At 38.9% G+C, this 24,703-nt stretch overlaps 1 protein-coding gene across 2 annotated transcripts in view; it reads right to left on the minus strand.

The window, feature by feature from the left end:
* Nucleotides 1-23,663, minus strand: part of MYO16 (myosin XVI) — a 468,341-nt gene extending 444,678 nt beyond the window's left edge. The window contains exon 1 of one of the 2 annotated variants that reach the window (XM_089693597.1): nucleotides 23,410-23,663. The gene's annotated coding sequence lies outside the window, so the exon portion shown is untranslated. Of the gene's footprint in view, nucleotides 1-23,405 lie in introns of both variants that reach the window. The other variant, XM_089693596.1, reaches the window with a different exon arrangement.
* Nucleotides 23,664-24,703: the final 1,040 nt, after the last annotated feature.

The raw sequence follows: 24,703 nt of genomic DNA on the forward strand, positions 1-24,703 counted from the left end.
TTGTACTAGGGGATTTAAGCCCTCGATTGAATGTGCACAACATTGTTACAGTGCTACTACAGTTAGGTCCATATATATTTGGACACAGGCACAATTGTAGATTTCTTTCAGGTATTTACCAAAACTTCTTCAAGCAATAGTTATATAATGGTGATGGGCTGAAAGTGCACACTCTCAGGTTTATTTTGAGAGTATGTACATCCAAATTGGAGGAAGAGCTTAGGAATTAAAGCTCTTAAGATTAGCCATCCCTTTTTCAAGGGACCAAAAGTAATTGGACAATTGAATCAAAAGCTGTTTCATGGCCAGGTTTGGGCTACTCCATTATTTCTTCATCAATTAAGCAGGTAAAAGGTCTGGAGTTGATTCTAAGTGTGGTATTTGCATTTGGAATCTATTGCTGTGAGCCTACATCATGCGTTCAAAGGAGCTGTCCATGCAAGTAAACCAGGCCATTGTTAGTTTTCAAAAATGAAACAAATCCATAAAAGAGATAACAGCAACATTAGGAATGGCCAAATCAACAGTTTGGTACATTCTGAGGAAAGAAGAATGCACTGGTGAGCTCAGCAACATAAAAAGGCAAGGACGTCCATAGAAGAAAACAGCGGTGGATGATCGCAAGATCCTCTCTATGGTAAAGAAAAACCCATTCACAACATCCAGACAAGTGAAGGACACTCTACAGGAGGTGGGGATATCATTGTCAAAGTCTACAATCAAGAGAAGACTTCACAAGAGCAAATACAGAGGGTTCACCACAAGGTGCAAAGCATTCATAAGCCTGAAGAATAGAAAAGTCAGATTAGACTTTGCCAAAAAACATCTAAAAAAGCCAGACCAGTCCTGGAAAAGCATTCTTTGGATGGATGAAACTAAGATTAATCTTTACCAGACTGACTGGAAGAAAAAAGCGTGAAGAAGGCTTGGAACAGCTCATGATCCAAAGCACACAACGTCATCTGTAAAACATGGTGGAGGCAGTGTGATGGCATGGGCATGCATGGCTTCCAGTGGCACTGGGTTATTGGTGATGTGACATAAGACAGAAGCAGCTGAATGAATTCTGCAGTGTTTAGAGATATACTGTCAGCCCAGATTCAGCCTGTTCACAGTACAGATGGACAATGATCCAAAATACACTACAAATGCAACCCAGCAGCTTCGGAAGGAAAATAAGTGGAATATTCTTCAATGGCCGAGTCTATCACCTGATCCCAACCCAATTGAGCATTCATTTCACTTGCTGAAAGCAAAACTAAAGGCAGAAAGACCCACAAACAAAAAAGAACTGAAGACAGCTACAGTTAGAGCATGGCAAAGCATCAGAAAGGAGGAAACACAGTGTTTGGCAATGTCCATGGGTTCCAGACTTCAGGCAGTCATTGCCATTAAAGGATTCTCAACAAACTATTAAAAATGAATATTTTATTTATGATTATATTCATTTGTCCAAAAAGCATTAAAATTATGCCTGTGTCCAAATATATATGAACCTAACTGTACCTTTGAACCTAAAATCCCACAAATTAAATACTAACACATTAAAAATATTGCTCTGTCTAGGACTTTTGTCAACTCCCCCTCACCTAACCTAAAAATCTCCAAGAGCAGCATCTGATGCAGAAAAGAGCCTTTTCCCATCAGGGGGTGTGAGTGATCAGCTTCTGGCTGGTCGCCATGAGAAGCCAGCATTGAGCAGTCACAAAACTTTAGAGAATATTGAGTAAAGTTAGAAGGATCATTGGAGAGCTGTACTTTTTAGAAGCTGGAATCAACATAAATACAAACATGTTGCTACATATGCAAGCAAATTTGGACTTCAGTTATACCAATATTAGCTCTTGGCTGGATTTCACAAAAAGCCAGCAGCTTGATCATCTGCCAAACTACACAGTGAAGTGTTTCTGGTTTAATGTTTTCCTTAAAAGTTATTGTAAAGCTTCAAATAAAAAAAAAACATGTTATACTTACCTGCTCTGTGCAATGCTTTTGCACAGAATGATCTTCCTCTTCTCGTGTCCCCTGCTGGTACTCTCCACTCCTGTTCTTGGTGCACCCCTACAGGAAGCCCGCCTGTGGGCTCAATCCTGAGCTGCGGTGCCTGTGTCCATAGACCCCACCTCTCTGCTCACAAAATTTGATTGACAGCAGCAAGAGCCAATGGCAGAGAGCAGACACAGCCACTACAGATGGGCACATGGGCACAATGATGTATCGAGACTAAGTGCAGGTAAGTAATGGGAGGGGGGGGGGGGGTGGAGGGACAGGGACATTTTTTTACATTATTGTAGGGAATGCATTAAGGTAAAAATGTCCAGGCTTTACAACCACTTTAAGCTCTTTGGTTAAAAAAGTAAAACTTTGTCATTAGTACAAAGTAGTAGTGGGGGACATACTTGTATACCAGCACACAGACCCCTCCAAAGGCCCTACATAACAGTCCTTTAGGGGTCTGCCATGTATATTGGATGGACTTTTGTCTTTTTTCAGCCAGACTAACTATGTAACTATGTAATTTTTGGTTGTTTTTTCTTTTACAAAGCCAGTAGGGAGATATCATTTGCTGACAGTTTAGTAGTCTTTTTTTCCTTTGTAAATGACAGCCTTGATTTACAGATCAAAGTTTCATGACAAGTAGTACCCTATTGCTGGATATGAAATCATTCAAAACAGTGCAACTCCGATTTCCACAGACTTTAAAAAAGGTTACTGTATTATTTTTTGCGATTTCATGCGTGAAGTTGCACAGATGTTGGCAAGGTGCACATGAAGTCGCACTGATCGGCAGCTTTGAAATTGTACTGAAGTAGCGCGATTTCAAAGCCAGAAGCTAAAAGGATCACTGCTCCCAGCCAAATAGAATTTTTAAAGAAAAATGTTGCAGTGGTACATATTGCCAGTGCACTGCCCATCCCCCATGCTATTTTGACACCCCCTTCCCTGTCAGCCCAGACAATTAGAAATTTTAATTTGACAGATTCAGCTGCTATTGATTTCAGTGGAGTTTTGCATCCAAGCTTCCTGACCTATAGAGAAGCTTGTGACTCCTCTCAACAGGTCTTGCACTCTCTCCTTATTCAAGGAATGGACAAAAAAGAAACCACATGAAATGTAATGCCATTGCTAGGTGCTGACTTCTCTTTTATTGGTACTTGGTACCCTTGGTGCCTTACAGTAAATATGACCCTAGCATACAACCTTTGCTTTAACAATTGAGAAAAATATTGAAACCATATATAAAAAAGATTGACATTCACAAAAAGACAGTGAATTTGTAGGAAATAAGCTAAACTGCCCAATAATATAGGTTTAACAGGTAAATTGTATATGGTAAAAAAAAATAAAAGGCACTCCCATTTCAATACTAAGGCTTATTCTTACTGTAAACGCATATATTCACTGGACTATAGAGAACTCGTATTGTTTTTATCTAATTACTGAAAGTCAGCGCAATGTTATTTCACTGTTCTGAATGAATTGATATTCACAGTAGGGATGCAATGAGCCTTTTTAGCTTATAATAACTAATTAGTGTATGCACTACTGAAGACAAAACCATAATAGTCACAATGTATGCTTGCTTAAAAAAACAAATGGAAGCTTACTTATTTCTAATTTTATCATTTAAAAAAGTTGGGTCTCCCAATTAAGTCCCAAGATATCATTGTTTTTTTTTAATATTTATATTTTGTATTTAAATAAAATATGTATGATTTTGGATAAATGACTGGATATCACATTTATTATAGCATACTGACACCTCAAAATCCCCTAATTGCTAACTATGTGATTTGTATTTTTATAATGAAAGCAATTCCATTACAATGTCTTGTCTGTCTAAAGTTTCAATAAATTTATGGGCTCAAACCATAAAAGCTGAGATCATGAGTTAAATGGGCACTGAAAGTGATGCAGGCCACTTGGCATAATTTCTGGGTGGGGGTATAAAAAGATCACAATAAGGCATCTTCTGATGACTGCTTCTGCTTGCAGATTTCAGTTTAAGGTTATAAAAAATATAAAATTTAAAGCAACCCTGTGGTAGAAGTAAACAATACAAATATATATAAAATTCCATATCTTCAACTGCTGAGCAAATTACACAGCTGTATTTCTTTATTATGGAGGAAACACAATTTATCAGTCTAAAAATCAGTCATGAAATTGCCTGCTTCATCTGCCCTTCATATATTTCATGCATAATTTATCACATAATTATGTGACAATGATTAATCGCTATATTGAGTTTTTATGCAAATTAGATTGATATGTTTATATATTTGCAGTAATTCATATTTTAAAAGGATTTGAAGAGGTTCACTGTCATGAAGCAACACACCTTTGTGATTAAAACTGTATTTCCTAATGGAGGCCTTCAAATTTTGTGCACCATAGCTTCTCTTCCTAAGACTGTGAGCATGAATCCTTTACACACTAAAGGATAATACTATATCTCTATAAATACTGTACCTTGTATAAAACCACTTCTTTTATGTCTGTGAAGGTTCTCATTTACTTAGGTCATGGTATAGCTAGTAGTAGGTAATCATTAGGTAGTCACACTCAACTGGATTATGTAATGTTGAAGACATTTTGTAGCTTCTCCAAGCCATGTCTTCAATTCTAATTAGTGTCAGGAAGATACCTCAGCATTTATATCCACACATGTAACACAGACACCTTAATCCAATCAAAATGGAATGTGTAAATGTTGATTGCCAAAGACCGGGATGGGTGGTATGAAAACTGCGTACTCACCCTGTTTCAGCTACATAATCACATCCTTGGTGTCAGGGAGTCTGCACAAGTGTTAGTCCACAATTGTTGTCAAATTGCCAGGGCAGAGATGTTAAAGAGGCATTACATAAGGAAGACAAACAGGGGTTTATTTACTAAAGCTGGAGAGTCCAAAATCAGACTCCCTTCTGCATAGAAACCTATCATCTTCCAGGTTTCATTGCCAAAGCTTCATTGAATAAGCTGAGGTTAGAAGCTGATTGGTTTCTATGCAGAAGGGAGTCTGATTTTGGACTCTCCAGTAAATAAACCCCACAGTGTCAAAGGCCCCCAACCCTGTTCAGGAATGGTTGTTCTAGATTGATGTAACCTCTTTCATCCCTTTTGTGAACTAGTTGTCCTCTCTTTTCAAAATGTGCACCTCCTCATCCACAATAAATGTCTACATTTTCCATAAGGTATAGGAAAACTTCTGAGTCTTGGCCTGTAGAATGCTGGGCCATTGAGATGCTGTTTTTTTCTGGGGTCTTTGCATTCTTCACTGTACTGCACTGTATATACTGAATTTCTTTGCTTGTATTTGGGTGTTCAGTCTTTGGATGTACAATCTTCTGTCTCATTGTTATTGCTGGGCTTGAAGGACACAGGGTGTGATGTTTGTTAACCACCTGCCCTGCAGAGGACTTCTCCTCCAGGAGATGACTAGGCCATTTTTTGCTATAAGGCACTGCGTTACTTTAACTAAAAATTGTGCAGTCATGCAACACTGTACATAAGTGAAATTTATGTATTTTTCCCCACAAATAGAGATTTCTTTTGGTGGTATTTGATCACCTCTGCAGTTTTTATTTTTTGCATTATAAACAAAAAAAGACCGACAATTTTGAAGAAAAAAAAAACAATATTTTTGACTTTTTGCTATAAAACACATCCAATAAAAAATGTAAAAAAATCAAATGTCTTCATAAATTTAGGCCAAAATGTATTCTGCTATGTCTTTGTTAAAAAAAAATCCCAATACGTATAAATTAATTGGTTTACGTAAAAGTTATAACAATTACAAATGGCGGCATAAATACTGGAATTTTTATTTATTTTTTTTTATACTAGTAATGGCAGCGATCAGTGACTTATAGTTGGACTGCGGGACGTGCAGTGGGCATTCTGACACTGGGTGTTAACTGACTAACTGCCACTGACATCCCCGGTGACACTAATAGGTGACACTAATACTGTCAGGGATGCAGGTGTGACCAGAAGTGTGTGGACTGACACAGGGAAACGCAGGCTTCAGATATAGTAAATAATATAATTTATTAAGACTAACAATACAAACGCAGTGGAAAACTAAACATAACACAGTGCAAACAAACTGAACCAAACCTCCAACAGATAACAAATATACGATACAAGAGTAGTCAGGCAGGCCGGGTCGGTAGCAAACGGGCAAACGGAGTACCAGGAGCAGGCGGGAGAGTGGTCAGGACTAGCCGAGGTCAGTACAGGCAGAGTTCAGGCAGCGTCAGGACAGCAGAAACAGGATCAGGAAACCAGGGCCAAGCAAACAGTACAACAAGGCACAGACTGCAGGTCTGGCCATCCCTTAAATACACCACCTGCAATCAGCCCCAGGTGATGGCTAATTGCCGAAGTGAGCCTCTGGTTGTTGAGAGCACCCGCTGGCCAGCCCTGGTACTGCAGCCCACCACTATTGGCAAGTCCATTCCTGACAAATACAGTGATCAGTGCTAATAAAAAGCACTGACACTGTACTAATGACACTAAGCAGGAATAAGTTATTATCTGGGGCGATCAAAGGGTTAACTGTTTGCTGTGTTTTACTAGGGAGACATGCTGTTTTGCATCTCTCTTCTATGCAGAAAGATACAAAGCAACATGTCCATGCTGACAGGAAAGGGACCTGTGTTGTTTACATACAGGTCTCTTCCCTGTCAGCTTTCCCCAACAATCGCCGAGTTCCCAGTAGGGAACCCAGTAATTGACATCTCTAGCTGCCAATAGTGGCGCGGGTAGGGCGCGCCCTATACGCGGAAATGCAAATCACGTATATCTATATATATATAGATATGTATATATAGATAGATATATATATAGATATATGATTTTGCACAGCACTGCTGCCCTGTAGCAGTATTTCTGCTATAGGGCAGAGGGCAAGTGGTTAAGATCCTTCAGTCTTTCTGACACTCCAGCTACATAAAGGATGACTAAATTACTCATATGTTCTCCCAGTTTAAGTTCCAGATTAGTATCCTACACACACAGGCCAGTATCTGCTTTGTAACTGCCACCACCCACTTGAATACAAACTGGGGGTTTTACCACATCTTATCAGATCTAGCTGCTGGCCTGTATTTACAAACACAATTAAATTTAGGCCCAGTTTTGCTTTCATCTTGCCACCTTACTCCAGTTCTGCCTAAACAACTTAGTTGGTCTCCATATATGTACAGGTGAAACTCGAAAAATTTGAATATCGTGCAAAAGTTCATTTATTTCAGTAATGCAACTTAAAAGGTGAAACTAATATATGAGATAGACTCATTACATGCAAAGCAAGATAGTTCAAGCCGTGATTTGTCATGATTATGGCTTACAGCTCATGAAAACCCCAAATCCACAATCTCAGAAAATTAGAATATTGTGAAAAGGTGCAATATTCTAGGCTCAAAGTGTCCCACTCTAATCAGGTAATTAAGCCATAACACTTGCAAAGGGTTCCTGAGCCTTTAAATGGTCTCTCAGTCTGGTTCAGTAGGAATCACAATCATGGGAAAGACTGCTGACCTGACAGTTGTGCAGATAACCATCATTGACACCCTCCATAAGGAGGGAAAGCCTCAAAAGGTAATTGCAAAAGAAGTTGGATGTTCCCAAAGTGCTGTATCAAAGCACATTAATAGAAAGTTATGTGGAAGGGAAAAGTGTGGAAGAAAAAGGTGCACAAGCAGCGGGGATGACCACAGCCTGGAGAGGATTGTCAGGAAAAGGCCATTGAAAAGTGTTGGGGACTTTCACAAGGAGTGGACTGAGGCTGGAGTCAGTGCAGCAAGAGCCAACACACACAGACGGTCCCGGACATGGGCTTCAAATGTCGTATTCCTCTTGTCAAGCCGCTCCTGAACAACAAACAATGTCAGAAGCGTCTTACCTGGGCTAAAGAAAAACAAACCTGGTCTGTTGCTCAGTGGTCCAAAGTCCTCTTTTCTGATGAGCGCAAGTTTTGCATCTCATTTGGAATCCAAGGACCCAGAGTATGGAGGAAGAATGGAGAGGCTCTTGCTCTGAGCTGATCATAAAGCTATAAACCCACCAGTCACTGGACTTGAAAGCATTCCGGGATAGCAGTAAAACATACATCTCTTTTGGAAACCACTTTTCATATAATTTCATAACTGCTCACAGGAAATATGTACAATGAAACAGTGCATATATTCAGACAGGTCAGTTTAATGCGAGTCACCTGATACCTTACATCCCTAGATTACGTCTACCCGAGAGCAGAAAGCGGCATCTCCTTAACCGTCCCAAGCAAATATGTCATATTTGTTGTCTGGACGTTCAGAATATCATTTTGCATATTATCCTACCAGTGGATAGGATGCTACATGCACCTATGGAAGGTTTTTGACCAGGGTATAACTTAGGAGGGATTTGGTTCTAGCCTGGGTCTCCGCCTAAACCCCCCTCCCCAAATGAGGCGATTGGCCCTTGGCTTCAGTAGACACCCCCTGCTGGTGGACTAGAAAGGAGGCCTGAGAGAGGTAAGATGAACCAAATTTGGGAGAAACAGTACCCTTTTGCTCAGGAAACTTGAATCTGCTTAAACCAAGTACTCTGGCAAGTATTCTACCTCTCTAAACTTCTTTCTGTTATCTCTCTGCTGTGTTATTGCTCTCTTTATATATATATATATATATATATTGGCTACATCTTTTTCTGTAAATATATTTATTGCACCATTTTGACCTTTTCAGTAATAAATCCTATTTTCTGAAAAGTGTTGAACTGTTTCTAAAGCTCTTTAATGCAAACTAAGAATCCCTGTCTCTGAAGAGCGCTACTGTGTGTTTTAAACTTCTGCATACATCTGCCTGCGGTGACAGTGTGTATACAGATGCTTATTCAAACATCATAGTGTTACTGCTAAGATTGGTAAGTTTCCTCCTTCTCTGTACAAAAAAGTGGTGGTGGCAGTGTGAAGGGTTAATTGCATAATTAACCTGACCCAGTAACAATCTTTCTCAGGCTGCGGCACATAGATTGTGGTCCAGTGAGCTGGAAAATCTTTGTGCAGGTTGCAGCTGAGTGTGGCATTGTTAAGCAAGTGACAGCACGGTTTTAGATTGGCTAGCCCTTTGGTCACAAGTCGGTGAGAAGGGCTGGGGGTCTGACGCCACGCCTGTCACAATCACCATTTATTCCACCTGTTAAATTCCAAGCCTACTTTCACCTGTGCAAACCAGTGCAGCTTCAGGCTTGTCTCTATCTGCTCTTCATGATTCTACTCCAAACACGCATCTTACTGTGCCACATGATACAATTCCAATTTCTGACATTTGCCAATATTTATTATTCTTCTTTAAAATCTTCTACAACCTAATCTAGGTGATAGTATACTGATACAAGAAGCCTTAAGAGTAGAAGCATCTGGAAGCCACTTTAAAATGGGTCACACAATCATGTCTCTGCTGAGCTGGTCACTAGACAGTGAAATCAGAATCAGCACACTGATGAGCTCATCTCTCGGCCACTCTGCTCTCTCCTCCTATTGGCATTTTCCATGTTAGCATATGAGCACTGCAGTGCACAGGTTCCTTGTGCTGATTATTCATTTTCCAGTTTGAGCTCTGCTGTACAGGGACTAAAAATTAAAAATTCAGATACTTTTACTGCTTTTATTACAAAAACAAATAATAATAATAACAATATACATAGTTGCATTAATATGTGCCTTTTATATGTGCCTCGTGTTCAGCTTTAATTGTTAGGGGGTGCTTTATAGGTACACGTTTTTTACATTAGCTGAGTTATTTGTTTTCTGAACCGGGATCCTAATGTGATACACACATTTCAACATATATACGCAAACTCATATAAAGCAAGTGATAAAATACAAACATTCCATAGCTGTGCTTAGAGCAGAACTATAGGCAATTTTTTTTCATTTTAGATAGAGTAAGGGAGGGTTATAACCCCTGAAAGATTTTTTTTTTTTTGCTATCTGTGTCCTATTGCTGAGATTTCTCTTAATTTCCTGTCCCACAGCAAAACAGGAAGTGAGAGGAAATCCCTGCATATTAAGGGCATTACTTGGGGACCCCCAGGTCACCAGAACTAGTGTCCCCATTGAAAGATTTCCTCTCTCTTACTGTTTTGGGGGCTATCCAAAAGTGGGTATTTATTTTGCTTTCACTTTTAATGATAATGGTGAACAGGACAAACAGAGAGGGTGAATCTCCTTAGCGTTAGCACAGACAGCAATACAAAATTGACAAGCGTTCTTATCCTCCTGCACTCTATCCAAAACTAAAAAAAGTTTTGAATTTAGTTATACTTTAAATCAGTCCCATGGAAACAGTTCATGAAAAGTAAACCCCTACATCATTTTTTGCATTAAAATGTTCAATAACTACAGGAGATTATAGCTAATTATTCAAATGTAATAACCAAAAATTCTGTTTCTGGCTTCCCTTTAAAAGACTATGTAAAAGAAAAAAAACCTTCACCTTCTGATATGCATATACCACACAGACCTGACAGCAGATTACTTATTTTTTACTTGCAAAAACTTGGCTCATTTAATCTGGATATAAATAATCTTTTAAATATGATGTGGTACTAGGCCTACGCTTAAAGGGTAAGTTCACCTTTTGTAATATGTTACATCCATTTTCAGGGTGTAACATCTTACGAATGGACCGGCCCCCGCACCCCCGTTGTGACAGGTAGTGGGGGATTTTCTCCTCCCTTCTGTATTCTGTGAATGAGAACACTACAAGTTCCAACAGCCTTTGTGGCTGTCAGCTTGTAGTTCTCAATTAACTACCACGGCGATGTGGAGCTCTGTGGTAGTTCATTGGGTTTTCCTGTCAGTAAGTATTTTCTTGCCCATACGAGATGTACAGGTACACAGATACACTGACAGGTCTGCAGGAGACCGGCATGGCACTAGCAATCTACTGATTGCTTGTACAATGCTTTAGAGCACGGGTGTCAAACTGCAGCCCTCCAGCTGTTGAGAAACTACAAGTCCCTTCATACCTGTGCCTTTGAGAGTCATGCTTTTAACTGTCAGCCCTGCAATGCCATATGGAATTTGTAGTTCCGCAACAGCTGGAGGGACACAGTTTGACGCACCTGCTTTAGAGGCTCCAGAATCCAAAAATAATAAATGCGCATTTTTTTACCTGCAAAAAATTGTACATTTATTATTTTTGTTAAAAGGTGAACTTATCCTTTAAAATATTCTACACAGATACTGGAATACACCATTCATATAGCTGCCAAAATATTTAAAGCTAAACTTCAGATAGATACATTACACAAAAAAAAAATCACCAATGGATGCATGTATTCATTAAAATAATGACATGCATTTTTGCATTAATGTTTTATTGAACCAATACAAGTACTTGAATTTTCCATGTCACTTACCATAGAACAGCAATCAGACTGAAAGAGGGAGGGTCACCACCTGAAACTCATTTCACTATAGTTAAACTTAAAACGGAACTCTCAGCATTTGAGCCCCCGCGATATTTAAAAAAATTCTTGAAGTCTTTTTGCCAGTCCATTTAGGACACTTTAATTCTTTTCGGCAGAAGAAATGGAGTATACCTCCAGGGCTGAGTGGCATTCACTGACATGTGAGTGCCTCTTAGTTCTGGAGTACTCTAAGCCCAGTTTGTGTGATAACCTATAGGACATGTAAAGGACAGGCTTGGCTTCAAGGAAACAAGAAATAAATGAGAAACTAAAAATAAAAACAAAAAGTGACTGGTGTTCCACTTTAAAGTAAATCTGTAAACTTCAAAAAATGGGAGTATCTGCAAATGATGCTCATTATTGATTTATTTTTGGTAATTCTATGGCACTTTCAAAATATGCAGCCCTTTGCTGATTATCTAGATCTATTTACATTACTCCCTGTTCCCTGAAGGCTTTCACAGTCTAATATCCCTACCCCAATACAGGATGAAGGCAATTAACCCACCACTATGTTTTTGCATTATAGAAGGAAAATGGGACACCAGCAAGAAACCCATGCAGACACAGAGGGAAAAGACAAACATCCTACAGACAGTGTCCAGAGACAAACACTGAAAAAATTCTTCTATTTTGACTAAGAATTTGTATATCTAAGTTCAAAGATAGTTTCTGGCATAAATCTATATTGACCCATTAGAGAATTAGACCATACCATACCATATGCAAAATGGAATCCTCCATTTTATAGGATATCAAACTGGCCATATGCAGACAGACATTTCATTAGTTGTGAGGAAAGATCTTAAAAGAATTGCATTTCCTAGTTATGATATCTGAAGCTTTGAGATGAAACATTAACTTAAAAGATATAGCTCTCAAAAGCATTTTGTTCAATGGTCTGACTCTCCACGGACAAATATCAGTACAATGTGGCCAGAATTATGGAACTTAATGCCTTCAAACAAGCATAGTAAAGGGTCTTAACTACACTTAACATTCAATACCCACAGAAGCTCCAAGATTTGTATTGATCATCAATCTCCAATAATAATAGTTTCAATATTTAATGCGGCCTATACTACATTGCAACTACAGGGAATTGCAGAACATTTACCATGATGTATTAGGTAACTAAGACAAACAGACAAATCAGTACCACTCAGGTGGTAATTAAACTACATAACTATCAATCCATAATGAGATATCACACAGTCTTAGATTAATCTTTATGAAAAAGAACCCGTTCTCTGTTACTTTTTTATTAATTACATTGCTAAATAAATTAGATCTGCTGGAATACATCATTATTGATCTATAGAGCAAACTAAAGATATGTCAAGTATTAAATGTTTTAAATAAGCCAGGGCTGAGATGAATTTAAAGCAACACCAGTCTCTGGTTTAAAAAAATCTATGTATGTATTCTTAACTAAAAAAAAACATTTATCTCAGCCTCCTCTAAATTATTGTTATTATTTTGCTGCTATGATCTGACTTTCTGTTAGTGGGTAGCTTCATTCATTCTCCATTGCCCCACTGTATGTAGGAACAAAACCACCCCCTCTTGCTCACTCCTAAAATGGACTAGCCACTATAGACTATGGCAATATAGGCTATGCGTTTTGAAGTGTGCATAGAACAGAGCACACAAGCCTTCTTAAAAACGTGTAATGCTTGTTTCAGCGAATGGAAGTCAGTCAGGGGGAAAAGGTAGAGTTTTTGGAAGACTATGTTACAAGGGGGCAGAAAAACACGGCAAGAAACGATTTGATGAAAAATAGATTATAGAGCCATTAAGTAGTAGACGTGTATGGTTTAGTTTTGGAGGATAAGAATATTGTTTAGTGTCCTTTTAAAGAATCACTAATATGCTTATAGTCCATCCCACACTTAATACTTTTAGATCATTCCATCCTCTTCTGCCTGCATTTGGTGTTGGACCCAAGTGTGGTCTACACTAGAGGCCTCGCTTATAAGGCGTAGAAATTGGTCATTTACAATTTCCTCACATTTTTTTGCAATGCACGCAAGAGCTCTGGGGTTTTTTTTTCTGATCCTCATCCATATTTTAACATTGGTGAAAATAATTCATGTATATTTGCAGAGGATTACTACACCATAAACATAGTGTAATCCGTGGTCCATGGTTAAGCTGGTACAGTGAAATGAAAAACAAACATTGTGCAGATAAGGCCCCATGCACACTGGCTTAAATATCACTGTTTCTACAGGAGTTTTGTGTTTTGCCTGTAGAAGCAGTTTAGTGTTATCCTGTGTGTCCATGCATATTAGGAAAATTGGAGGCAAATTTTAGGTTCAACATTTAAAGGCATAAAAAAAAACCTTCTGGTTAGCATTTTTAATTGGAGTTTTCTGGCAGAAAAAATGCTAAACTCTCCTAAACTGTGTATAAAAATGCTCTATATCAGTGTTTTTATGGCCAATGGGATCTGCCATTTGTTTTTAAGACCAGTGTGCATGGAGCCTTAATAGGAGATTTACTAAAACTGGTTGACTCAGAATCTTGGGCACCTGTGCATGGTAGCCAATCAGCTTCTAACCTCAGCATGTTCAGTTAAGCTTCAGCAATAAAACGTGGAAGCTGATTGGTTTTTATGCAGAAGTGGACAAGATTCTGAGTCAACCAGGTTTAGTAAATAAACCCCTTAGTGTCAGACTCAGAGAGATTTAAGACAATCTGCAACTTTTAATCAGATAAAGCTATGGTGCACAAGCCACTGGACCCAGTAAAACTGGTTCATCATCCAAATCCAGACACTGAGCTAACTTTTCTAGAGACCTAAAGCAACTTCTTAGCTATACATAAGGGTGGGTTCTTCCCATTGACCACAAATGTAAGCAGCATTCTCCCCAGTGAACATCACATTAATCTGTAGATATAGTAATCCTTGCAGGGGTTCCTTGAGTCCAAAAAGTTATTTCAAGGGTTCCTCTGTGTTACAAAAATTGGGAAAGACTGATGTAGCTTGAAAGTCAGAGATCCTTATCTGCATATTTGTTTTGGTCAGTGGTTCAAAGCAAGAGCAACAGTCTCAGCAATACAACCATGCAGCTAGCATTTTTTTCAAAAGCAGTCAGCATCAGCAGCCCCCATTTATTCTAAGAACAGTTTTTCTTATCCTAACAGTCCTTTGCTGAACATTTAGCTATTCTATGGTTCTGAAGAAATTTCTAAACAATTGTTGTTAGGCATCTGAGAATCGGAGACCTTGTTGCTTGCCATTATTCCAAGAGTTTACTATAAATGTTACTGCATGCGTTCCTCAGATGTGTCACTAAAGTCCTAGCCTTCAGCTTCCTTTTTTTAGTATCTTTTCTATTTGTACTAACATTGTACCGGTAATGATGCAAAATATTACAGGCATGGTGATGATGGGAAAGCCTATAGATCTGCTGCTAAAACACAGAATATTAATGAAACAAAGACTAGCCAATCATGTGTGAGAAAGGCAGAACTCACATCAAGGTTACAAGTTTTGAGTCTCATGTGTTTGGCAGCTTTACAAAGTAGAACAGCATAAAACAGTAGATAAAAGAAAATAAAAATGTCTTTTAGCTCCTACGCACTTCCTATTTATGCCTTGTATAATAATGACACTTTCTGTCACATAGAATCACAATTAAATGTTGTACAGATTGTCTTAGCATACCTTTATTATCTGTTTAATCTACATGGACACTGACATATCAGATATATCATAGCAGATTCTAGGCACTTAAAGGGCTTCAACAAAAGCAGCACAGGGGCACTGTACTCCAATGAAACACCGGGATAGATTAAACATTTTAGGGTTGATTTACTAAAGGCAACTAGACTGTGCACTTTGCAAGGTAATTTTCCCCAGATATTAGTGAATGTAGTGAAATTTGACTTTGCAAAGAATACCCAATCAAACACAAGAAAAAAACAGCATTTTTGCTTCCACGTGAAGTCAGCAGAGCTTCCCCTCATTCACTAAATTCTGGTGCAAATTCTCTTGGAAAGTAAAACTTTCCTTGCAAACGGAACAGTCTATTCCCCTTTAGTAACTCAACCCCACTATCTTCTACTTTGTTCCTTTGCTGAAGTCCTTTGAGTGCCCAGAATCTCTGCTACTAATGCTTCATCTCTGAGTGCACCAAGTTAGTGACCCTTTAATGATTGCGGTTACCACTGCCTCTTCCTATCCTCTAAAAAAGTTCAGAAACAACAGTAATAGACTAACCAAAAACTGGTAAGTTTTGTTCTCAAAGGGACAACTGGGAGTGTATAAAGCCATACGCCACTTCCGCTTCTGCTCATTTTGCTAAGAAAGTGAAGTGATATATCCAATACTTCCAGGTATACAGCAATATGTAAAGTACTTCCATGTGACAGTACTGGTGCTTAATGATTGGCTACTGAAGCACCCTGCACTGTCAAATGAGGAGAAGAAGGCTCCCTGGCCACTACAGGTTTCCTCACATCCAGGTGCCTGCTCATCTGCTGCAGGATGTAGATCACATAGCAATCTTTTTTGATCTTGTAATAAAAGAGGTATACCTTGTGGTTTGTTTTTCCATTTAGGGACTATATGCCTCAAAATGGTATTTAAAAGAAAGGAAAAGGGTGGTAAGAAGTAAAAGGAAAATGCTGTTTCATCCTGTACACAAAATAATGTTAGAACTAATTAAATATTACAGTCATCCCGCAACTCCAGTGGACATCAGGGTTTTTCACATAGCCATGCTTTCGTTTCCCCTAAGGTCTCTTCTATGGATGCTGTTTACAAGTCCACATGGACCTTTTTACATATATACACCTATACCAGCATCTGAATACCCATATTCATGTCTGGTCTGGAATTTTCTTAAATTAGTGATGATTTTCAAATCACTCTGGCCTGGGTGATGTTCTCATGCTCTTCATACAGGCTTTGTTTGGACATTGTTAGGAAGGTAGTTCTTCCATATTGTTTTCTGAAGAGATCTGGACTTTGCTCATGTGTCGTGAAGGTTAGACAAGATGCCCTCAAGATTCTGTCTATGAACATATCTGATATCTCAGGAGTAAATACTATTTGTACTATTGAGCAAACGCCTTGTCCTCGCTGTGGATTCACATTTAGGATTACGCATTAATCTGATCCTCCATTGCTTTTATACCCACACGTATATTGAACTATGCTGAATGATTATAGTTGCCATTGATTGTCATATTGATAGTGCTACTGCGATGATTTATACATTTTTTTATATAAAGCTATTAAATCATCACACCCACTGCCCATGTATATTGGATTACATATTTCACTATAAACAACTGCAATTAGTTGCCACTCCGCTGATCAATGTTTCAGATTCAGGAATCATATGGTGACATTTGTGAACTCTGATTACAATAATCTTGACCTGCTACCCTTGTGGCATTCCTGTGCAGTAACTGTTATTATCGTTATTGCTTTGAGAACTACCAAAGTGACTACTTGTATATTTATGTATGCATTTATTTATGAATGCTGTATGCTTACAAACAATGGAAACCAGACGTCACACTGATTTTTGTGGATTCAAAAATGGCACGGTTACCTGCGTATATTGGTGAACTCTGATTATGCACATAGCACATGTTTATACACTGTGCTTTACATTATCTACTTCAGACTGCCTCACTCTGTACACTGTGCTGTACATTACATAGTTTAGGGTGCTACACATGGGCCGAATATTGGCCAGTCCAACAGAAACCAGCTGACATTCAGCCAGTGTGTACAGCAGTCTGTCTGACAGAAGCCATCCTGACATCCAGCTTCTGTTGAACAGGCATGCTGGAAAACCAGCAGCCAATCATCATCCAATCAGTGCTCTCAGCCAATGGCTGGGATCACTGACTGGAGTTTTCTGGAGGGGGGCAGTCCCACTGTCAGTTCAGCAGGGAGATCATTGTTCTAACATTGAATTGTTAGTACAGCAAGCTCCTTAGTTTTTTTTTTAGTTTAGCCTGCTGCATTGAATGAAAAAAAAAAAAAAAACTAACTGTGTCTACCAGGCTTTACTTTGTGCACTATGTTGTGCTCTATACTGTAAACTGCTTTGCTCTGTACTATACATTATAAATGTCACTTTGTCTCACTCTGTATACTATGCCGCACACTACACTGATCTACTCTGTGTACTCTGCTGTACATTCTTTACTGCACACTGCCCCACTCTACACACTGTGCTATACGTTCTATCCTCAACTCTGTCAGTTATACATCCCATCCCACACTTCACCTACTCTAGAGTACAGTATATACCTTGCCACTGTCTGTTGCCCATCCTCCAGACCAGACAGCAGATTGTATTCATTGTGTAAGAACCTTCTAGGCCCAAATGGGCACATTTTGCTAGTAGTATTTAAAGTGCATGTACAGCCAAGACTCGTTTTGTATTTGGATAGAGTAGGGTTAGAACACCTGTCAGTTTGTTTTTTTTATTGCTGCGTGGGGAAATTTCCATTCACTTACTATTCTAGAATATGCAACAGAAAGTGAGAGGCCAGCTCCACTAGATGATTATCCCTTACCTCTTGTTCAGGTAGCAATTCTAAAATATAGATTTTCAATCATTTCTTGTCTCAGTGACAAAAGGTCACCAGGACACACCGGGGAGGTGGGGAGGGGGGGTGTTGGGGGGTGTGAATCTACTGTTTAAGACAGCAATCATTGGACAGTGGTTTGGGAGACAAATATTACACTGAGCAGTCTCTCAAAAAGTTTTCAGCCTGGAATTACCTGTCTTTTTAATCACCTTCTGCTAAAAACAGCTTATAAACAGCTTCTATAGGTATGAAGGATGGCATGAGTTTATAATTCACCTCACTCTTTTTTGATCATTAGGTAATTTTAGTTTTTATTTAAATGTTGCTTTTTCTGACTACACATTAAATCTCACATAGCCCTTGACCTAAAAAATCTTGGGGATGAAAAGTTATTTTAGTCTTTCTCTTCCTATTATCTTCCTGTGTATGGGCAATTGCTGACTTTTGCTCCCAAAATGTGTTCAGATATTAAATTCCTGAAATGTATGATGGCGTTTTTGAGGGCCATACTGTAATGTGTATGCGGACCCCATGCAACTTCCTGTTATGAAATGGACTGTCCATACTCAAGCAGAAGTGTCAGATATACAGTATACTGATCTAGAAGGTGGTGTGAGACTCCCACCCTTTCAAGTGCAAAAGTGAGACTTTGCTATAGGAGGTCCAAAGCTAGAAAAACATAGGCGTTAACGCTGAAGTAAAAAATAAATATAATGCAGTATTGGGCAGCTCAACTTATAAGCATTTACCATTTACAATTTCTGCTACCACCATTCCTAAAAGTACATTTTAGGTATATTTTAAAAACACAGCTTACTAGCTTTTATTCATGCATATACAACTTCAGTTATTGTGTGACCCTGACTAGAATTTTTACCTAATGGTTTTGAAAGCCTTTGTTATCTGTAAGCGGTATTTCACAATAAAGCTTGCAGTATTCTAGCAACATGACAAGTGTTATTTATGAATATACTGTATATACATACACTATATTGACAAAATTATTGGAATACCCCTCCAAATCATGGGATTCAGGTGTTCCAATCACCTCCATGGCCACAGGTGTTATCACCTGTACAATAAGTCCAACCATTAAATTTCCTTGCTACTAAATATTCCATGATCAACTGTTAGTGGTATTATAACAAAGTGAAAGCAAGTGACAGAGTGGGGTCAGTGCATGCTGAAGCACACAGTGTGCAGAAGTCGCGAACTGTCTGCAGAGTCAATAGCTAAAGACCTCCAAACTTCATGTGCTCTTCAGATTAGCACATCAACAGTGCATAGAGAGCTTCATGGAATGAGTTTTCATGGCTGAGCAGCTGTATCCAAGCCTTACAGTACATCACCAAGTGCAACGCAAAGTGTCGGATGCAGTGGTGTAAAGCAAAGAACGCCGCCACTGGACTCTAGAGCAGTGGAGACATGTTCTCTGGAGTGACGAATCACGCTTATCTGTCTGGCAATCCGATGGACATGTCTGGGTTTGGGGTTGCCAGGAGAACGGTACTTGCCTGATGGCATTATGCCAAGTGTAAAGTTTGGTGGAGGGGAATTATGGTGTTTTTCAGGGGTTGGGCTTGGCCCCTTAGTTCCAGAGAAGCGAACTCTTAAGGCGTCAGCATACCAAGAAATTTTGGACAATTTCATGCTCCCAACTTTGTGGGAACAGTTTGGGGATGGTTCCTTCCTTTTCCAACATGACTGCACACCAGTGCACAAAGCAAGGTCCATAAAGACATGGATGAGCGAGTTTGTGGTGGAGGACCTTGACTGGCCTGCACCCAATAGAACACCTTTGGGATGAATTAGAGCAGAGGCTGCGAGCCAGGCCTTCTCAAGCGACATCAGTGCCTGACCTCACAAATGCACTTCTGGAAGAATGGTCAAACACTCCCATAGATACACTCCTAAACCTTGTGGACAGCTTTTCCAGAAATGTTGATGCTGGTATAGCTGCAAAGGGTGGGCCAACTCAATATCAACCCTACGGACTAAAACTGGGATGCAATTAAAGTTCACGTGCATGTAGAGGCAGGACGTCCCAATACTTTTGCCAATTTAGTTTGCTAATATATGTCAAACGAAAAAGGAAAAACTGAAATATCACATTAGAAATGGTATTCAGACCCTTTGCAAAAAACTTGAATTTAGCTCAGGTGCCTCCCAGTTCTCTTGATTGTTGCTGAGATGTTTGTACACCTTAATTGGAGTCTATCTGCGGTAAATTAAATTGATTGGACATGATTTGGAAAGGCCCACACCTCTCTACAAATGCCTACTCTATCAGAGCAAAAGCCATGAGGTCAAAGAGACAGGATTTTTACAAGGCACAGATCTGGGGAAGGCTACCAAAAATGACTAAAGAGCATTAAAGGTTCCTATGAGAAAAGTGGCCTCCATAAGTCTCCTATGGAAGAACCGGCTCTGGTGTGGACATCGCTGGATCCCTGGATAGATAAGTGTCCTTATAATAAAAGTCAGCAGCTGCAGTATTTGTAGCTGATGACTTTTAATTATTTTAGATTGTGTCTGGAGCTCTGCTTTAAATGTTAATTTCCCACATCTGTGGCTTTGTAAAGTGCAATTAGTGTCTGTGTATAAAGAGTCAATGAGTTTGTTAGCTCTCACATTGATGAACTGAGCAGGCAGGATACTGAGCCATGGGGAGCAGAAAAGAACTGTCAAAGGTCCCGTGTAACAAGTTATTGGAACTTTATAAAGATGGAAACAGATATAAAAAGATATCCAAAGCCTTGCATATGTCAGTCAGTACTGTTCACTTATTAAAAAGAGGAAAATTGGGGGATCTCTTGGTACCAAGCCAAGGTCAGATAGAACAAGAAAGATTGCAGCCACAACTGTCAAAAAAAATGTTCAGGATACAAAGCAAAACCCACAGGTTACCTCAGGAGAAATAAAGGCTGCTCTGGAAAAAGACGGTGTGGTTGTTTTAAAGGAGGATAATACAATAAATGAGCTGCATGGTTGACTTACCAGAAATAAGACTTAACTGTGTCATTGCCACAAAAAAGCCGATTACAATATGCCCAAAAACACATTGACACACCTCACCAGGCTTTTTGTTGCATTGGTACAGTAAAGGCTTCTTTCTGTCAACTCGACCATGCAGCTCATTTTTGTTCAGGTAATGTCGTATTGTGCTTCTTGAAATAACCACACCATATTTTTCCAGTGTAGCCTGTATTTCTCCTGAGGGTACCTGTGGGTTTATCTTTGAATCCCAAACAATTCTTCTGGCAGTTGTGGCTGCAATTTTTCTTGGTCTACCTGACCTTGGCTTAGTATCAAGCGATCCCCGAATTTTACACTTCTTAATAAGTGACTGAACAATACTAACTGCCATATTCAAGGTTTTGGATATCTTTTATATTCTTTACTTCTTTGTAAAATTCCATTAACTTGTTACGCAGATCTTTTGACAGTTCTTTTCTGCTCCCCATGGCTCAGTATCTTGCCTGCTCAGTGCATCAACACGAGATCTAACAAACTCATTGCCTATTTATACAAAGACAGTAATTGCAATCTAAAAAGCCACAGATGTGAACAATTAGCCTTTAATTGCCCTTATAACTTGTATTTATCACCTTGTGTGTCTGTAACAAGGCCAAACATTCCAGGGTATGTAAGATTTTGATCATGGCCATTTGGGTGATTTCTGTTATCATAATGACTTAAAAAGGAGCCAAACATGATAATAAATGGTTTCATATGATCCCTATGCTGAAATAAAAGCATTTTTATTTTAGCATGATCAGTCATATTTTCAAATTCAAATGCAATGACAAGATTTCACAATTTCCGCCACAATATATATATTTATTATATACTTTATATATATGCACACAGTAAATATACCCTAATAACTAACGTAGCTCTAATTAACTCTCTCCCTAATTATCTTCTCTCTAAATATACAACTGAAAGTGGTTTATCTGTTCATTAAGAAAAAAAACAGTTGATTCTGCCAGAAATCAAGTGCTATCCTATGCACAGAAGACCTCTTCCCAAAGTTATGAAAATTAAGATAGAGGGAGGTGTTTTGTAGTCTTACAACATTCCCCTTGCCAGTGTCACAATGCTGCCACAGATACCATACAAAAAATGAAGAAAAAAAAAAGCAATGGCAGCCACCATATATAAGGACCCATAAGCTGCAATATAAAAATATCTTTCTTGGGTTTAAATACACATTAAATTAATTTATTTTTAGCAAAACAACTCATTACAATGAGGTACTGAGGACAGGTGCACGTGTGATGGCTACATTCTGAAAATCTCCACAAAATACCTGAGCATTTGCTGAGGGAGGCATTGACAGAGCAACTTCTTACTTCAACGTTCCTTTGATTCTGGCCATGCAGCTTAACCAATCATGCTAAAATGAAATTGTAACGTCATAAAGACAGTGGAGTTTTACAAACGAATACAAGCCTCGCTACAAATTCTTGGCTCATGTACTCTTGGAACGGAACATTGTTCAATGCAATTTTAGGAATGCTTTCAAACTTTGCGAGTCCCGCATAGTTTGATTACGCGGCTGCAGAATGCCAAACACATTGCTTACAGATTTCAAACTTCATATTTTGTCTTCTCCTAATGTTATCATCCAAATCCCACCGATTATAACATATACAAAATGTTTCTAACAATTAAGATATTGTTCTACAAAATGTAAATCTCTTTAGTGCATCGCTGTGCTTTAACTATGCATAAAAAGTGGTATAATCAATAACATAGATACTGCACCCATTACTTTAATGACATTTTCAGGGCACTTTATAAAAAGCAGTCCAGCTTGTAAAATATGTAATGTACCAGGTGACCTCTAATATCACCCCAGCCTTGCAATTGTTACCAAATCACTTTTAACAGATTTCACTGACATAATCCATTGGGGGCTCTTTCTTAAGACCAACCTTTGACCTCCAGGTAAACATTTAAAGGCAGTAAAATATAGAGTATTTACAATTCTCACTGTGTAATATATTTCCAGCAAATGGGCTCAGGCTCTGTCTACATGTGACATTCTGATCTCTGAGCAGACCCTGTCCATGGCAACAAGGAAATCTAGCTCTCTCAAGCTTTCATTAACCCAGTACTAGCAGATATGTCTCCATTCCCGGTTGTAAGGAACATTAGAATCCTTTCCTGACCTTCATCTTATTGTAGGAAACGTCATATTTCAATGTCTTGCATAGCATTAACTTCAGAGGGCATGCATGTATGAAACATATGAAAGGCATGTATGTTAGGATGTTCAATGACATTCATGCTGGAGAATGGAATATTAAGGTAGCATTACCCATATCACTTGCCATAGGTTTGATAAATACTTAAATTTCTCTTACCTACTTTGTACGGTAGATATGTCTCTTGATTATAAAAAGCTGAAATCTCTCCACAGAACCAATCAATTATTTTCCTAGACCACAAAGCTTTCCATCTTCAAAGAAATCCTGCAGGACCAGTTTAATCCATGGTGGAAGTAGAGGCGAGCACCCTGCACATTCACACAAAGATGAAGCTCTAATTGCAGCTGCTTATTGGCAATCCAAGAGCAGTATCAGCAGCATCCAGAACAGGCACTTCACACTGAAGGGGGTTTGGCTCATAGACAGTCCTTCTCTTTCTGTGCTCAGGAGTCTTCCTCTACCTCTTTTGTTCAAATTTGTGTGGGAGCTGAGCATCTCACTCCTTCCAACTTGCTCAATATTTATTTTAAAGGCTTTACGGAAGGAAGAAGGGTAAGAAAGATAGTAGGAAGGAAGGACGGCAAGAAAAGAAAGATCATCTTATGTTAGGCTGTTTCTAATCACCATGAGAAAGGACTCCCGTTGATTTCTGGCTGTCACACACAAGCAAACAAAAGGAGCAGTGGGAATGTTGCAATAGGGACTATGTTTCCAGGCTGGAGGGAATCTCTGCTTCTGAAAAATGCTGATCCTTTTACACCTCTTACCTGCTGTTCGCTTTTGATGCAAAACGCACCAATTCAAACACCCGTGCTGAAATTTTCAAATCAAACTAACACAAACACATACATAAATAATAACATTTTTCCTTTCTGTATATTCAGCATTATAACACTTCACAAGGCAGTAGCAAGAATTAGCAGATGGTGATGATATAGGAAATTGCCAACAACAAAACCGCAAGCGCAAACTATCCATCACTCTTATTACAATGGATTCTCTGCCTGCTTTGAACTTGATTGGAAGTTGTTTATTTAGAAAATCACAGGGCTGGACAAGTTCAGCAAAATACACCAAACTACAGTTTTGCTACTCAATGGATGAATAAATATTAGGTACACCTGTTCAATTGCTTAGTAACACAAATTGCTAATCGGCTAATCACATGGCAGCAACTCAGAACATTTAGGCATCTAGATGTGGTGAAGATGACTTGCTGAAGCTCAAACCGAGCATCAGAATGGGGGAGAAAGGGGATTTAAGGGAATTTGAATATGGGATGGTTATTGGTGCCAGACAGACTGGTCTGAGTATTTCAAAAACTGCGGATCTACTGGGATTTTCACGCACAACCATCTCTAGGGTTTACAGAGAATAGTCCGAAAAAGAGAAAATATCCAGCAAGCTGCAATTGTATGGACAAAAATGCCTTGTTGGTGTCAGATATCAGAGGA

The sequence above is a fragment of the Staurois parvus genome, unplaced genomic scaffold (assembly GCF_062004578.1).
Source record: "Staurois parvus isolate SC_StPar_1 unplaced genomic scaffold, SC_StPar_1.0 ptg000634l, whole genome shotgun sequence".
NCBI classification, from domain to species: Eukaryota; Metazoa; Chordata; class Amphibia; order Anura; family Ranidae; genus Staurois; species Staurois parvus.